The sequence below is a fragment of the Schistocerca piceifrons genome, chromosome 9, assembly GCF_021461385.2.
Source record: "Schistocerca piceifrons isolate TAMUIC-IGC-003096 chromosome 9, iqSchPice1.1, whole genome shotgun sequence".
Lineage (NCBI taxonomy): Eukaryota > Metazoa > Arthropoda > Insecta > Orthoptera > Acrididae > Schistocerca > Schistocerca piceifrons.
The window spans coordinates 211669855-211682594 of record NC_060146.1 but is presented as its reverse complement, the minus strand read 5'-3'; positions in this window follow the sequence as shown (position 1 = coordinate 211682594).

Sequence of the window (12740 nt, the reverse complement as noted above, 5' to 3'; positions counted from 1 at the left end):
GATTATGACAATTGAAGTGCTTTTTCGATATTTTTGATAATGCTATTATGTGAGACGTTCCACAGTCGAATGATGTACAGACAGTGATCATGCACTGAGTACAAGGTCGGACTGTGCATGTTGCTTCAATGTTAACGATTGCAGGGAGGGGAGATATCATTGACGCGTATTTTGAGGCTCAAAGAAATGTTGACGAAGCTCAACAAAGGTATGCTGCTCCGTTCCCCGATAGGAATGTTCCGTCTGCGACGACGTTTCGCTCTATTGTCCACCTGTTTACTGAAACGGAAAGTGGTACAGCTGGAGAAAGAGTCCGACCGCTGCCTGTGACAAACCAAACTAACGCAGTGAATGTCTTAACTGAGGTTGCTGCAGATCCTCACATCTCGGCAATTTGCGCGAGGTTCAGGAATTTCGCAAAGGAGAGTTCTACGCACACTGCATGCACACAGATGGCATCGATTTCATTTATCGGTGCGCCGAGAACTGCATGGTGACGATTTTCATAGCCGCCTGAACTTCTGCAACTGGACACAGGAACTACTGGCAGTCAATGAGAATTTCATTTCACAGTTACTTTTCGCAGGTCAACCCAGTTTTACGAATCGTGGTCGGGTGAACCGACATAATATGCATTATTGGTCAGTGGAGAATTCCCACTGGGTAAGGCAAGTTGAACATCAACGCCCATGGAGTGTCAACGTTTGTTGCGGTATTTTAGGTACGCAGGTAACTGGCCCATACTTCATAGAAGGTAATCTGACTGCTCAAATTTACAGCGACATTGTGGATAATGTTCTACCGATACTAATGGACGATGTTCCACTTCAAACGAGACCGGATGAATGGTTTCAACACGATGGACGCCCAGCGCCTTATTCACGACTACCTCGAGAAGTTCCTAATCGAATCTATCATGATCGATGGATTGGACGAGGAGGTCCTCTAAAGTGGGCTGCGTGATACCCCCTTTGACTTCTGCCGATTTTTGCATCCGGGGATCACGAAAAGAGACAGTTTACATGGATGTACCAACAACTCCCGAAGATATGCGGCAGCGAATTAGCAATGAATGCGCAAACATTAGCGCAGAGACACTAATACAAGTCGGATTGTCGTTCAGGCACAGAGCTGCAGTGTGACAATTAGAGACTACGGACAACATTTCGAAATATGCTGCACTGAAACACTTGTGGGAGGCAAAGGGACTCACAGTAATCAAGCACCCCAAGACAGTGGGAGGCAATGGGACTCACCAAAATCAAGCATCTGAGATTGTGAGACGCAAGTGGCCTCACCAAAATCAAGCACCCGAGATAGTGAGAGGCAATGGGACTCACCAAAATGAAGCACCCAAGATAGTGAGAGGCACAGGGTCTCACCAAAATCAAGCACCCGAGATTGTGAGAGGTAAGGGGGTACACCAAAATAAAGCACGACGAGATAGTGAGAGGCAATGGGACTCACCAAAATCAACAACCCCAAGATAGTGAGAGGCAAGGAGACTCACAGTAATCAAGCACCACGACATAGTGAGAGGCAATGGGACTCACCTTCAATCAAGAACCTGAGCTTGTGAGAGGCAAGGGGGCTCACCAATATCAAGCACCTCAAGGTATTGAGAGACAAGGGTACTTGCAGTAATTAAGCACCCGCCATAGTGAGAGGCAATGGGACTCACCAAAATCAAGCACCTGAGATTGTGAGAGGCAAGGGGGCCCAACAACATCAAGCACCGCCAGATAGCGAGAGGCAAGGGGACTCCCAGTAATCAAGCACCCCGACATAGTGAGAGGCAATGGGACTCACGAAAATCAAGCATCTGAGATTGTGAGAGACAAGGGGACTCACCACAATCAAGCACCCGAGATAGTGAGAGGCAATGGGACTCACCAAAATCAAGCATCTGAGATTGTGAGAGGCAATGGGACTCACCAAAATGAAGCACCCAAGATAGTGAGAGGCAAGGGGTCTCACCACAATCAAGCACCGAGATTGTGAGAGCTAAGGGGGAACACCAAAATCAAGCACGATGAGATAGTGAGAGGCAATGGGACTCACCAAAATCAACAACCCCAAGATAGTGAGAGGCAAGGAGACTCACAGTAATCAAGCACCACGACATAGTGAGAGGCAATGGGACTCACCTTCAATCAAGAACCTGAGCTTGTGAGAGGCAAGGGGGCTCATTAATATCAAGCACCTCAAGGTACTTTGCGTAGCAAACGACGGAAGCCATGGCGAGGCTTAGACAAGCCAATGCGCCAGGACGTGAGATGCATGTGGCCAGTGAAGGGTTGTGGTGTTGTCAGCGGCTGCTGTGGCGACTCTCAGCGTCGCAAGGCAGCTGGAACGGTGACGGCAGTAGCTCGCCGATGACGCTCCCTCCATCAGGCGGGGGCCGGCTAGAGACTTTGTAAAATGTAAACTTTCACTGCCGGAAATGACACAATCAATAAAATATTCCTGGCCATCATGCTGCAGTCGAATGAATTTCGCAACACAACGTTTCGTCATCATTTTCGAAGGACACTTTCATGGAGGACCGCAGCTTTTTTCGGGTTTATTCGATTTGCACCCTCGCTCGCTGCTCACTGCAGCAAAATTCTCTGCTCCCGTGCAGTGGTGTGCCGTCACGTGGTTTGAACATAAGAGTGCAAATGGGCGCTATTGGTTGCCGTTATCCGCCATTGATAGGACACCATGGTGGAAAACTGGTACACGTCCTCTTCAGAAGCCGGATCCAGACGTCAACCAATTTCACTCTCTCCTCCGTCCTGTTGAAATATCTGGTGCATTTGACAATGTCTATGGCCTCTTTGAATGGCCTTTCATGGAACCCGCTTGTCGCTGTGAGTACTTGAGCCCTACCAAAATGAAAGTAATGGTCTTTTGGCTGCAAAACATGTTCCGCAAATCTCTTCCCGCGATTGCGACCATGATTGGCCAAGTTTAGGTGATCCTGCATCTCCCGGGTTGATTTCCAGATTACCGCGATGTTCTGTTTTTTCACGATTTTCCCTTTGCGGTCAGTAAATTTCCTACTGAAAGGCAGGAAAACTTTCGATTTCAAAGGATCGCTCTGATTTTTGCCTGGCGGTCTTCAGGATCTTTTTACCACTCATTATTCTGCAGCAATACGTTGCTGAGGTGTTTTAATCCCCCGCAAGCAGGTCTGGTTCACAGATGTTCCTTGCTTTATCCGACAACGTTTTTATAATGCCACGCTTTTGTCGTCGATCGTGGTTCGAATCTTGGTGTCGGTAACAGTCTCCGAGCGTGGGTTCTCTGTAAACTGTGTGGCCTCGGCTACCATCTTCTCCCTTGAAAAGTAGCACACCAAGAGAAGTTAATCTTCTGCCTGCAGCTTCCTCCATGGTAAATGGAAATGAACGTTTGGCGTCATTGGCCGGGAGGCCCCTTGCGGGGCAGGTCCGGCCGCCTTGGTGCAGATCTTATTACATTCTACTCCACACTGGATGACCTGCGCGCCGGATGGGGATGAAATGATGATGAAGACAACACGGCGCCCAGTCCCTGAGCGGAGAAAATCCGCGACCCAGTCGGGAATCGCACCCGGGCCCGGAGGACGGCAATCCGTCACGCTGACCACTCAGTTATCGGGGCGGACTTTCCTCCATGGTAAACTGAATCTTCTGATTAACACCGTTGAGGTGTTTGTGAAAATGAGCTAGTTCCTCTCCGCCATGCCTCCACAAAACAAACATATCATCTACGTAGCGGAACCAAATATTCGGTTTTTTGTTGGCACCTTCCAGTGCCTACTTCTCGAATTTTTCCATAATAAAACTCGCTATGGTTGGATTTGATGGTCTCCCTATAACCACGCCATTCAGCTGTTCATGGAACTCATCGTTCCGTTTGAAATAGGTGGTCGTGAGGCAAAATTTAAACAGCACTGCAATTTCGGGGCGAAAACTCCGATTCAGCTGTTGTAACATCTCGTTGAGATGAAGCATAGTAAATAACGATGCAACATCAAAATTAAGTATTCCCGAAATCTCATAGAACAACTAATGTGTCCTCTGGCTGGACCACTATGCGAATTAATTAACTGATAAAATGTGCCGAATTCTTGGTATAGGAGTCCGGCCGGCCCACGTATGGTAGTAATAATGTTATCAAAGACTTGACAATTAAATATGTGTGTTAACCAATGGCACTCACTATAGGTCCCATCGGAACATGTTTTTTTTTTTTTTTTTTTTTTTTTTTTTTTTTTTTTTTTTTTTTTTTTTTTTTTTTTTTGCGTCCTCGGCAATCCATAAGCTGGCGGTGGTGGCCAACTGAACTGAACTGACACTTCTGTACGCTCTGTTGGACAGAGGACGTTTTATCAGCCGTGTAACAGTTCTAATAACTTTGTCAGTTATCTCTACGTCTGCGGATCTACTAAGTCGTTAATCTTACTACAGTAGTTGGGCACATCTAAAACAAGCCTCGCATTTCACTTGTTAGAGGGGAAAATGATAGTGCTGTCGTCCTGATTCAAGAGTTTATGGCATTCCTCTCACCCACAGTTAAATTACTTTTTGGAGGCTTTGCGTGGGTCAATACTTCCACAGCACTGCGAATGCCTGCTTCCACACTGGCCTTTAGTTCTTCCGTGGGCACAACTCGCGGACTGATGGCAATGGCAAATCCGTTAATCATATCAACAGATTTTCCATAACTGTCTTATCTTTTCCTTTTAAATACTGTACTTTTTCATGTAATACAGATGCATTGATGGATACCTTGTGGAAAAGGTCTCCACTCGCTCCCTCTCAATTAGGACACCCAAACTGACAATCAATAATCCTTTTCACAGATTCACTTTGTCATGGCCAAAATTACCCACAGCCACCAGAAGCGTGAAATCTCCATTTACTTCCGGCATAAGTGCAATGCTTCTATGTAGAAAACAATGTGAAGTATCTATTTTGTCACTGTGTTCCAATTCCTCTATAATATACAAAACATCATTTGGTAGATCTGTATCCACACTCTATGAGAGCAATTTTCCCATACCTATTGATACGTTATCATGCAAACTGAGCTTTAATGAACGTGAATGCAGTTTACTTGGTTCCACCTTCATGACTTCAACGGTGTGCAGTAGAAGATCAACTTTTGCATGATGCTCATACATACAATCCGGCCTTAGGATTGTACAGTACACCCCCCCCTCCCTCCCCCCAATTGCGTGGGGCAATACTTCCATATATTCCTGAACACTCCCTACTCTAGTAGAGAAACCGTCCAATGTTGCTACGAGTGATGCCACAAGATTTTCCCCTACTCCACAAAATCTATATCATGGAGAACTCATTCCCTCCCTACCCAGCAGGTCTAGAGTAGTCGCTGACACATGACTTCCTGTGCCCACTAAAAACTTACGTTGCATTCCTTTCATCACACCGACCAAGTAACAATCTTGCCTTTCCATACGCCTTTGCAGCATTATGCTTTACTGGGAATGTCATGAATTCCTGTTGCCGTTTAACGAACTCTTACATCATTGTCCACTTTGCATTTTATGTCAGGAACCAACACCTAATGCACCACCCCCCCACACTCACAGTATTGTGATTGGCAGAATTATTTCCGAATACAGACCACATGTCCACACCTATAAAAACTCTGTTTATCCTGCATCCAAGTTGTTAAGGCAGCTTCGGTCAGTGCCATAGCAGTCTTAAGGGGGGTAGGACATCAAACGGGCCGACTTGGAGCAGGAGACGCACCACAGGACATTTTATTTTCTACTGTCTATACTTTTACAAATAAATTCATAAAACTTTGTCAGCATGACCAGGAAGGATTCAGAATTCACACTCATTGCAGTGGAAGTGCAAAAACAACAATATAATTTTTTTTTAGATATGAAATTTCATCATTTTTTCACTTACTGTTGGCTGCATTTGTTGCTATAGGTGCATTTTTCTTCACAAGTAAGCGAGATTCTTTGATGAATTTTGCACAGCATACAAACCATACTTACAGGTGTATGAAACTCTAGAATTTTCCAAATCTATTAAAAACTGTGGTGAAAATTTAGATAATTAACAACAAAATTTGATTTTTTTCTAAACATAAAGTTTAAAACGTAACAGCTCATTCATTTTTTCATAAATTAAATAGATTCTAGAGTTTCAGACACCTGTAAGCATGGTTTGTATGCTGGGCAAAATTCATCGAACAGTCTCTCTTACTTATGAAGAAAAATGTACCTATAGTAACAAATGCAGCCAATAGTAAGTAAAAAAATGATGAAATTTGACATGTAAAAAAAATTATTTTGTTATGTTTTTGAACTTCCGCTGCTACGAGTGTCAATCCTGAATCCTTCCTGGTCATGCTGACAAAGTTTTATGAATTTACTTGTAAAAGTATAGACAGTGGAAATTAAAATGTCCTGTGGTGCCTCTCCTGCTCCAAGTCGGCCGGTTTGACGTGCTGTCCCCACCTTAATGGCAGTAGCCAAATCCTTTGGATTCTCCATCCGTAGCCTCCTCAACAAATCAGGTGACAGTCCTCTCAAAAACACATCTAACAGTCTGTGTTCTGCAGGTTGCAGAATTATTTTATCCGCATCCTAGGTTATCTAATAAGTTGTGCATTCATTTGCCTACTTGTGTCCAAGAATATTTCCACTGACTCGTTTCGCTTTTGGGGCATCTCGTTAAATTATTCCCTAAATAATCTAGTATTATGCTGGCTGCAGAATCGCAATTGGAGTCCATTCCTGAGTTGTTCAGTTGTGTATGCCTTATTCAGCCCTTCATGATACATATATGCCTTTGCCTCACTCAGTAGCTATATATAGCTTGGTGATGTGCAAATGTACGTCATCTGGCCAACTACCCAGACTTCCAGATAGTGACACATCCTCAGCCAGTTTACTCCCCCCCTCCACCCCCCTCCCCCAAAAAAAGAGCCACTGTTCTAGTTGCAATAGGAACGAGAGAAGGTACACAAATGAAGTTCTTACCTCTACTGCCCCAGCTAGTTAACCCTGTATCATGATTGGTCATAGCCCATCTAGACTCCGATAACGTGCCTTGTACCCATACTGTCAGCTTGCGCTACACGCTTCCTGCATATACTGGGTGATCAAAAAGTTAGTATAAATTTGAAAACTTAATAAAGCACGGAATAATATAGATAGACAGGTAAAAATTGACACACATGCTTGGAATGACATGGGGTTTTATTAGAAACAAAAAAAAAGTATTGCTAGACGCGTGAAAGATTCCTTGCACGTGTCGTTTGGTGGTGATCGTGTGCTCAGCCGCCACTTTCGTCATGCTTGGCCTCCCATGTCCCCAGACCTCAGACCGTGCGATTATTGGCTTTGGGGTTACCTGAAGTCGCAAGTGTATCGTGATCGACCGACATCTCTAGGGATGCTGAAAGACAACATTCGACGCCAATGCCTCACCATAACTCCGGACATGCTTTACAGTGCTATTCACATCATTATTCCTCGACTACAGCTATTGTTGACGATTGATGGTGGACATATTGAGCATTTCCTGTAAAGAACATCATCTTTGCTTTGTCTTACTTTGTTATACTAGTTATTGCTGTTCTGATCAGATGAAGCGCCATCTGTCGGACATTTTTTGAACTTTTGTATTTTTTTGGTTCTAATAAAACCCCATGTCATTCCAAGCATGTGTGTCAATTTGTACCTCTCTATCTACATTATTCCGTGATTTATTCAGTTTTCAAATTTATACTGACTCTTTAATCACCCGGTACATAGCGATATGTGTGCCAAATTACGATTTTGACGCTTCACTGGTGATAAATAGTACTCTGCACAATAAACTGTAACAAATCTACAGGTCCCTCAGGTTTCACTAAATTCCTAACACGTCAATTCTATCCACTCTAGTAGTGTACAAGAACAGAGAAACAGAGGCTACAAAAATATCAAGCCCACTTACCAAAACATTGCTGTTGAAATGTACATTGCAGTTGGAGATGACGTCCTGAATGCAACTGCAGACATCAGTATTTTTAGTGGTACAATTTAAAGAGGCCAGGAGTGACAGGCCTCCGTGGTGGGTGTTGGAACTGGGTTGGCGGAGGTCAGGCAACCAGTAGAATATCACCACATCGTTGCTAAAACATTCATTGACGGCTCAGCAAACTACAGCTGACGTATGCCCGTAGAGGTCGATGCCCCGGAACTTAAGCTGTGTATGGCTGGAAAATGGGTGAAGGTGTCGTCAGACAGCCTGGCAACACATGTCCAGCCAAACAATGATGGCGAGGACGCTGACTCCGGCAGCTGGAGGCACCCTAGAAGAGGGAGCCTTGCTACTCAGACCGGGCATGTCGAGGCATGCGGAAGCATGGTGTCGACCCAGTGTGAGTGAGCCGTCTCCCGGAAAAAGTGTCTGCGCATGCGAGTAGAGGTAGGCAGCGAGGAGTTTGCTCGTACAGGCGATAGCGACTGAATTGCTGCACGAGCCCGGGCTCAACCTGCAGACCACCAGGGCAGGGTGGCAGCAGTTGAAGCAGGCGCGCAGTTGGCATGCCGGCTCGAGGTAGCAAAGTCAGCAGCGTGCACCTCAGTTCTCACAGCAGGGCCGCATATAGCACTGGCAGAGCCCGGATGTGGTGATTTGTTGATCCACATAGACATACAGACTCATAGACTCTCACAGGTTCTCCCTTGTAGCTGGTGGCTAGTGGATTCTAATGCACCTGTCTAGAAATGTATTGTATTTACACTGACATGACAAATGTCACGGGATGCCTGCTAATATCTTTTCCGACATCTTTCTGCCTGGCACAGTGCTGCAACTCGATGTGAAATGGACTCAACAAGTCCTTGGAAGTCCCCTACAGAAATACTAAGGCCCCGCTGCCTCTATAGGCATCTATAACTTCGAAAGCGTTGCTGTGGCAGGATGTAGTGCACGAACTCACCTCTCCACTGTGTCCCAAAAATAATCGATGCGTTTCCATGTTGGGCGATGAGGGATGCCAAATCATTCAGTCGAATTGTTCGGAATGTTCTTCTAACCGTTCGTGGTCAATTGTGGCCTGGTGAAATGACGTCGTTGTCTGAGAACACGGAGTACATAAAGGGCCACAAGTGGTCTGCTGGTAGCTGAACACAAGCATTTCCAGTAAATGATAGTTTCAGTTGGACCAGAGGAGCTGGTCCATTCCATGCAAACTCAGCCAACACCATTATGGAGCAAACAACAGCTGCACAGTGCCTTGTTTATAGCTTGGGTACATGGCTTCATTGTGTCTCCGCCACACTCCAACTCTACCATTACCTCTTACCAACTGAAATCGCGACTGAACTGACAGTTGTTGCTACTCTATCCTGTGCAAGCTTCTTCATCTCCCAGTACCTACTGGAACCTACATCTTTCTGAATCTGCTTAGTGTATTCATCTGTTGGTCTCCCTCTACGATATTTACCCTCCTGCTGCCTCCAATACTAAATTGGTGATCCCTTGATGCCTCAGAACATGTCCTACCAACCGATCCCATCTTCTAGTCAAGTTGTGCCACCAAATCCTCTTCTCACGTATTCTATTCAGTACCTCCTCATTAGTTACATGATCTGCCCATCAAAACTTCAGCACTCTTCTGCAGCACAGCTTCTATTCTCTTCTTGTCCATACAAATACTTTCAGAAACGACTTCCTGACATTTAAATCTATACTCGATGTTAACAAATTTCTCTTCTTCAGAAACGCTTTCCTTACCATTGCCTGTCTACATTTTATATCCTCCCTACTTCGACCATCATCAGTTATTTTGCTCCTCAGACAGCAAAAGTCACCTACTACTTTAAGTGTCTAATTTCGTAATCTAATTCCCTCAGCATCACACGACTGAATTCGACTACATTGCATTATCTTCCTTTTTCTTTTGTTGATGTTCATCTTATATCCTCCTTTCAAGACACTGTCCATTCCGTTCAACTGGTCTTGCAAGTCCTTTGGTGTCTCTGACAGAATTACAATGTCATCGGCGAACCTCAAAGTTTTTATTTCTTCTCCATGGATTTTAATACCTACACCGAATTTTTCTTTTGTTTCCTTTACTGCTTGCTCAACATACAGATTGAACAACACTGGGGATAGGCTGCAACCCTGTCTCACTTCCTTCCCAACCACTGCTTCCCTTTCATGCCCCTCAACTCTTTTAACTGCCATCTGGTTTCTGTACAAATTGTAAATAGCCTTTCGCTCCCTGTATTTTACCCCTGCCATCTTTAGAATTTGAAAGAAAGTGTTCCAGTCAACCTTGTCGAAAGCTTTCTCTAAGTCTAAAAATGCTAGAAACGTAGGTTTACATTTCATTAATCTGTCTTCTAAAATAAGTCGTAGGGTCAGCATTGCCTCACGTGCTCCAATATTTCTACGGAATCCAAACTCATCTTCCCCGAGATCATACATCTTGCTCACCAGGTGGTAGAGTTTTGTCAGGGCTGGCTCTCCCAAGGCTGCCAGTAGTTCTAATGGAATGTTGTCTACTCCTGGGGCCTTGCTTCGACTTAGGTCTTTCAGTGCTCTGTCGGACTCTTCACTAGGCCATCGTTTTCCAGTCGTCTGCAGTCCAACCGATATGGTTACCAAGTCAAGAGAGGCGCTGCACGGAGTGTCGTGCTATTAACAAAAGCACTAGCGTCGGTTATTTGCAGCGGTAGCCCATTAACGCCAAATTCCTCCACACCGTTCAAACGGATACTTTCTCCGTACGTCCCTAGTATTCCTTGTCTGTCAGCACTGACAACTCTACGCGAATACCGCCGCTCTCGGTCGTTAAGTGAAGGACCTCAGCCACCGTATTGTCCGTGGTGAGAGGCAAAGCCTGAAGTTTGGTATTCTCGGCACACTCTTGACGCTGTGGATCTCGGAGTATTGAGTTTCCTAACGATTTCCGAAACGGAATGTCCCATGCCGTCAGAGCCCTGACTAATTTTAAAAGTAAAAGCAATGGAGAACTTAAGAAATACCCTCAGACTTCAAGAAGAATATAATAATTCCGATCCCAAAGAAAGCAGGTGCTGGCAGATGTGAAAATTACCGAACAATCAGTTTAATAAGTCACGGATGCAAAATACTAACGCGTATTCTCTACCGACGAATGGAAAAACTGGCAGAAGCCGACCTCGGGGAAGATCAGTTTGGATTCCGTAGAAATGTTGGAACACGTGAGCCAATACTGACCCTACGACTTATCTTAGAAGCTAGATTAAGGAAAGGCAAACCTACGTTTCTAGCATTTGTAGACTTAGAGAAAGTTTTTGACAATGTTGACTGGAATACTCTCTTTCAAATTCTGAAGGTGTCTGGCATAAAATACAGGGAGCGAAAGCCTATTTACAATTTGTACAGAAACCAGATGGCAGTTACAATAGCCGAGGGGCACGAAAGGGAAGCAGGGGTTGGGAAGGGAGTGAGACAGGGTTGAAGCCTATCCCCGATGTTATTCAATCTGTATATTGAGCAAGCAGCAAAGGAAACAAAAAAAAAAAGTTCGGAGTAGGTATGAAAATCCATGGAGAAGAAATAAAAACTTTGAGGTTTGCCGATGACATTGTAATTCTGTCGGAGACACCAAAGGACTTGCAAGAGCAGTTGAACGGAATGGACAGTGTCATGAAAGGAGGGTATAAGATGAACATCAACAAAAGCAAAACGAGGATAATGGAATGTAGTCGAATTAAGTCGGGTGATGCTGAGGGAATTAGATTAGGAAATGAGACACTTAAAGTATTCAAGGAGTTTTGCTATTTGGGGAGCAAAATAACTGATGATGGTCGAAGTAGAGAGGATATAAAATGTAGACTGGCAATGGCAAGGAAAGCGTTTCTGAAGACGCGAAATTTGTTAACATCGACTATTTATTTAAGTGTCAGGAAGTCGTTTCTGAAAGTATTTGTATGGAGCGTAGCCATGTATGGAAGTGAAACATGGACGATAACTAGTTTGGACAAGAAGAGAATAGAAGCTTTCGAAATGTGGTGCTGCAGAAGAATGATCAAGATTAGATGGGTAGATCATGTAACTAATGAGGAGGTATTGAAGAGGATTGGGGAGAAGAGAAGTGTGTGGCACAACTTGACAAGAAGAAGGGATCGGCTGGTAGGACACGTTCTGAGGCATCAAGGGATCACCAATTTAGTACTGGAGGGCAGCGTGGAGGGTAAAAATCGTAGAGGGAGACCAAGAGATGAATACACTAAACAAATTCAGAAGGATGTAGTTTGCTGTAAGTACTGGGAGATGAAGAAGCTTGCACAGGATAGAGTAGCATGGGGAGCTGCATCAAACCAGTCTCAGGACTGAAGACCACAACAACAACAAGAAATACAGGCCCTAGCGTTTGATGTATCTTCAGTATATTGAAAATTGGAGTGAAAATGTCACGGAAAATATTGGAATTGTAGTCTCGGGAATGCAATAAGCATACTAAACTGATAGCACAGAGGTTTCCGGCTGCCAGGCATCACATTGTATACTGTAACTTGAGACAAGCTGACATCTCATCTTGCACGTGTTTATCTGGCTTCTCCGAAGAGCATTAAATATAGCTCAAAAGGAATTCTAAAGGAGCTTTACTAATTTATTTAGCTTTTGAACACTTCGTCTTCTGTCGACAGGACTTTTATTAACTTTTTGAAAAGATGAGACCTCGTCTGCTGTAAGTCCTTCATCCACAGGCCTATAAAAAAGGGAATTGGAGCTAAAGCG